The sequence below is a fragment of the Neophocaena asiaeorientalis genome, unplaced genomic scaffold (assembly GCF_003031525.2).
Source record: "Neophocaena asiaeorientalis asiaeorientalis breed wild unplaced genomic scaffold, Neophocaena_asiaeorientalis_V1.1 scaffold123, whole genome shotgun sequence".
NCBI classification, from domain to species: Eukaryota; Metazoa; Chordata; class Mammalia; order Artiodactyla; family Phocoenidae; genus Neophocaena; species Neophocaena asiaeorientalis.
The window spans coordinates 3,688,936-3,694,935 of NW_020173666.1; positions in this window are offsets into that span (position 1 = coordinate 3,688,936).

Genomic DNA, 6,000 nt, shown 5'->3' on the forward strand with positions numbered 1-6,000 from the left:
AGATACTCTATGGGTTACAAAAGCATTATTCTTTGAAAAGTTCTGACCTTACAAAAACGTGTGCATGGACTTGAAGGATCACCTTGTGTCCATCTCAGTAGTAGAGCAGAGATTCATTCTAAATGAAAGTTGCCATGTGGTTTTGTGCATGTAACTGCAATTGACACCTTTTTCCTTTCAGTTACTGTTTTAAAAAGGGACTGTGTGAGGAGGCCCTTTGGAGAGCCGAATTGGAACAGCATTATGAACCCTGGACTGTGTGCTCGTGCAGCGCTGTAATTTGCAAACATATGTCCTCTGTTCAATAAACGTTACAGCTTTCACTGCGGTTTCCGCCTTGACTCTTTTGTGATCGTTTACATTTCGATGAATGGGACAGAGTATGTGCGTTACTTAAATGGACAATATATAAATGTTTATGGTACTGGAGCATTATGGTTAGCATGGGAAATCAGAGTGCGAACCCAGAAGAAAGGAGAAAGCCGGGCTCCCCACACTGCCTGCAAAATTCAAATAAATCCTTAATGATGTTTGCTTGGATGCTTTTGTGTGATGGTTATTATACATGTATGTTGTGGCTTTCTCCCTTCTCTCCCCACCCCGCTTCTGACTAAAAAAATACTTCTGAGGGTGATAGCGTGCGATTCCGTGCCAGTAATTGCGGCCCCCCGCAGTGGGAGGTGACGTCGTGGTGTATATTAGGTGGTAGGTGGGGTTATATGTGGAGTTTCTCCATATGGGATCCTGCTGTGGCTGCCAGAGTCCCTGAATCTCCACCCAAAGGTGGTTGTGATTCAATTATAGGTAAGCAGCATCTCAGGGGTCATGAGACCTAAAGATTTGAATCCCAGCCTTACTACTTTCTTCCTTCAGGACCTTCAGCAAATGGAATAATTCTTGTAAATGCTTAACACGATAATTATCACATGATAAGCAGCCCCGAACATTAATTCAAAGAAGTTTTGTAATAGTGTTTTGGGTTCTGTATAAATGGCATCATGTGATATGTTTTGATGATGATGAATAGCTGTTTTTATTCACGCTGAATACAAAATGAAAGGAAAGTAAATTTAAAGCAAGGAAGATGTGGAGTAAATATTAGGAAGAAATAGCTACATTTTTGATTTTTAGAAGTGAAAAGGGACCTGAGGATGTCCTAGATGGATTGAGAAATTGTGTAGTTAAGACACTAAGGAGCCTAGAGTGTGTGGCACACCCGCCGTGACATTGGGCTGGTGATAGACAGTCGAGGTTATTCCCAGGTCCTTTAATCCCAGCTTTTTGTCTGATGTCAGATCCTAGAAAGTATACCTAAGATATATGGCATCTTCAAAAAAAAGACCCATCTTTCTGTACTGTCCTAAATTTCAACTTAGATTCATGGTCTTCAAGACATAGCCTTAGAATACTTTTGTTCATAAACTAAAAGCTCCAACCAGCCCCAGGGTTCTGCAGGGGCCAGCATTATGGTATGAAAACCTAATCTGTCAGCTCTAAAATCGTATGCTTCAAGACTTCGTTGATTTGTCAGCGAAAAAGTCAATAATAGAAGAGTCAGTAATATTGGTGAACAGCACTAAAATGCATTTTTAAAAAAGGGAAGGGCTTCCGTGGTGGCGCAGTGGTTGAGAGTCTGCCTGCCGATGCGGGGGACGCGGGTTCGTGCCCCGGTCTGGGAGGATCCCACGTGCCGCGGAGCGGCTGGGCCCGTGAACCATGGCCGCTGAGCCTGCGCGTCTGGAGCCTGTGCTCCGCAATGGGAGAGGCCACAACAGTGAGAGGCCCGCAAAAAATAAATAAATTAATTAATTAAATAAAATAAAATAAAAAAGGGAAAATGCGAGCATGCAGTAGAAATCCCGAGTAAGGAGCGGTTGATAAAGAGTAGGATGGTTTATATCATAAATAAAATCACTTGACCTAGGGCATCCTTTAAAGTCTGTCAACTGATTCTGGAAAATGAATACCTTTTAGTCTCATTCCAGGTCATACGCTGTCCCACTGAGGACTTTTTAATTTAAAAGAGGAATCTTGAACAATTTTAAGTGAAAAACTTACTTTCCTCCCTCCCCTACCCTAGAATTACTCTGAGGACAGAGTGCCTTCATGTAATTATGGACACTTTTTTGGCCCACCTTCTCTACTTTATTATATCCATGTACCGTTAACAGGATGTCTGTGGAATCTCATCTGTCTCTTGGTTGAAAAATGAGCACCAGTCATGAACTGTATATATTCCGTGTGCATTCTTTTATATCCGCTGAGCTCCATCAATTTAACTTCAACTTCATTCTGGAAATTAATCAATCTACAAAATAGCATTTGCAAAAATAGCCATTTTGAGTGAAGAGTGTACACTTAATTTCTTTCTAAATCCTGACTGATAAATCAGAAGCCCTGAATCCAATCCAGTCTTGGTTTTCTTGGTGGGTAGCTGTCTAACCACTTCTTTTTACCCCTTTGCAGCTCTCACGTCTGTAAAAGTGTCCAGTGAACAGTGTTACCTAAACACACCCTGTGAAAGGTCTGGGAAACAGATGGTATCTGTGAATACCATCATGCCCTTTAGAAGAAAGTCACAGAGAGACATGGTCTGTTTTTTTACTATGACCTCCCCGAGGCTGTGAGCATGTCTCTTTCGCCCCCAGTCCCGTTTTAGTACTTCCGTAGTTCTGGTATATTTTCTGACACATTGTGCGTGTTCAGTAATATTGTTGAACGGATGAAGAACCAAGTGAACTTTCTCCCGTGCCTAAGGAAACTGAACACTGAAGTTGTATCAGTTGGTTCTACCAGGGCATTTCCTGGTCTCAGGGAATTTGCAGGAACTCCATGCCCTTTGTGTTTGAAGGAGGGCATGCCTTTCACTCCAAGAAGCGGGAAACCAAATTTCTTTTTATCAGAAGTTCACCTTGGGGTGTAGTTTTGTTGTTATTCAAGTTCTCTGGCTTTCCTGTTTCCTTTTATATAAAACTATAAATGCAAATATTTTATAAAATAAAAATTTACATGCTCATTTAGGGTTTTTTTGCTGAAATGTATTAATTATTATAATTTGTGAAGGCATCTGGAAGTATTAAAATGGCACACTATTTGAATTATGATTTTCTTTTGGCTGTATTTTCCTAATCTGAATTGTGAGAGGGATATCACCTATTCCTGCAATTAAAGCTTACAAAATATCTATCTATTCTTGCGATTAAAGCTAATCAAACTATGATTAATATACTTATCATATGCATGCTAGTGTATGGTGTGCTACTAGGCAACATACAAAGATATTTTGATAACCTGTCCTACAAATAGTAACTTCCTTCTTTGTTGCATTTTGGACACACCGCCTTTTAGATATATTTAATATAAATATATGACCTATGGTTTTGTCCTTGGAAATAATTATTTCTTCCCTAAAGATTATGTTTACCTTCTACCATTAGAAAGGCAAAAAAAGAGTGGAGTATTTAAGAATAGTCATTCCACGAGTGATATAAACAGGTTGGGGGAGGGATAGATTGGAAGTCTGGGATTGACATGTACACACTGCTGTATTTAAAATAGATCACCAATAAGGACCTATTGTATAACACAGGACACTCTACTCAGTATTCTGTAATAACCTAAATGGGAAGAGAATTTGAAAAAGAATAGATATATGTGTAACTAAATCACTTTGTTGTACACCTGAAACTAATGCAACATTGTTAATCAACTATGCTCCAATTTAAAATAAAAATTAAAAAAACCCAGTCATTCCAGGGTTGTTCCGACTGGATTTGAATCCCAGGGAGCACTGAGAATTACAGTCACTTGATCTAGAAGGAAACTTGTGACTCTACAGTGGTCACATGTCTTGTCTTTCTTCTGTTGTGCTGATATGTGTGGATCACGTGGAAGGAAGGGAAGAACATTAAGGCTTTGGAATCACAAAGACCTGGATGCAAATCCCAGTACCCCACACTGGGCTCAGTGACTGTAGTCAGGTTACTGAACTCTTTCAGGTCTGTTTTGCCATCTGAAACGTGAGGTTAATAAAACCCTCTCAAAGAGGTCTTGTGGAAATTGAACAAACTAACCTGTAGCCGATAGAAGGTCTTGTGTTGAAGGAACACGAGTCCTTACCACAGATCCGGTGGGCAATATTGGCAGGTAGGAAGTAGAGACGCAGAACACTGAAGAACAATTTGTGACTCATGAACTAAAATTGTATTCCAGGTCTGTTAGAAAAAAGCTTACCGCCTTGACTTGATTACAGACAACAACATTAAAACGTATAGTTATCAACACTTTAAAGATATTTAATATGGTACCCAGGACAGTTCAAAGCACTTTGCATGTATGTTCTATTTTAATCTTCCCGACAACCCCATGAGGTAGATGTTATCATTATTTGCCCTCTATAGCTCAGGAAACTGAAGTAAAGACGGGTTTTTGATAATTTCCCTGAGGCCACACAGCCAGCAAGCAGGGAAAACCAGAATTTGAATGTCAGCCGTGTAACTCTAAGTCTCTCCCCTTAACCTTTATTTACAGTTTATGGGGCCAAATTATTATGAGACCAAACATAAGGGCCATAAATTAAGAAGTAGGAGAGGGTAGGAGGATGAGAGTAGGGTTTATCTTAAAAGAGGGAGTGCTTGAGGGGTCAGGAGACAAGGTGAAGAAGGTGTGAAATATATTGCAAGTCTTAGGTGCCATAAAGGGTAAGACCACTAGTAAGTGCCACTGAGAAGAAATGTTCAGCTGGTACACGATCCTGCTTTTCCATTAAGGTTTTTATTTTCAAATTATTGACAGAGCTGTCTTAGACTTAACTTATACATAGATGTTTATGACTTATCACTCAGACATACATAACTATAAAAGTAAAGTTAAGCAAGTATGAGGTAATCCTTCAGCATTTTTCTAGGCAGACTCTTCTGAGTCACTTTTGCACTCGGGTCCATCCTCACAGTGTCATGGTCGGCAGGCAGATGGCTAGCGCAGCCTGTCCGAGAGCGCCTCTGTCATCTCTGGATTTCATCCAAACCCTTCTACGAGTTTAGATGCTGGTACTATCTTGATCTTACTTGACTGCAGAAGGTTTCCAGACAGCGTCTCATTCTTTTTTTCAAATGGTCATTAAGTGGTTTGTAAGCTGAAATGTGGGCTTTCGGCTCTGCAGTTGTGCCACCAGGAATGGCATCCGCGTTTGCATACATGCACCTAGGGGCAACTGCATCGCTAGCCGCTGGTCAACATCAGCTGTAGCTCCCCCTCCATTGTTCTCAGCCCTGGTGTTGTTGAAATGTGACAAAGTGTGCATTCAAATCCACAAAATATACTTGTGTGTTAAGTTATGAGGAAAATTAGACCACCTATCTCATTTTACTTTATGTTCCTCTACTTTGTTGATAATTATATATTAGTAATTTTGTCTGTAGCTATCTTAGACTCAATAAGAATTTCTTTTGACTTTTTTGTAGTTGAGCCTGTGCTAGTATTATTCTCCAGTGGCTCTCTGACACAATTTACCCCATAGTCGCATAATGCATATTGGTAAATTTGGCTTACTGTATTCTGTATTTCATGGGGCTCTCTGGCTCATGGAGAGTCTGTAAACAATGATTTAAATTTTTTTTTTTTTTTTTTTCGGTACGCGGGCCTCTCACTGTTGTGGCCTCTCCCATTGCGGGGCACAGGCTCCGGACGCGCAGGCTCAGTGGCCATGGCTCACGGGCCCAGCCGCTCCGCGGCATGTGGGATCTTCCCGGACCGGGGCACGAACCTGTGTCCCCTGCATCGGCAGGCGGACTCTCAACCACTGTGCCACCAGGGAAGCCCTAAATATTATTTTATAGAATTTAGCACCTTCCCCCATGGAATGATAATTTTTAGTTTAGTCCTTTAATAATGATGCCCCATTATAGAGTTAACCATCATAGCACCAATGTACCTGCCCACTGTTGGAAGCAGGAGTTTGTTCTCACTAATGCTTCAGGGTAAGAAATACTCTATACTGTA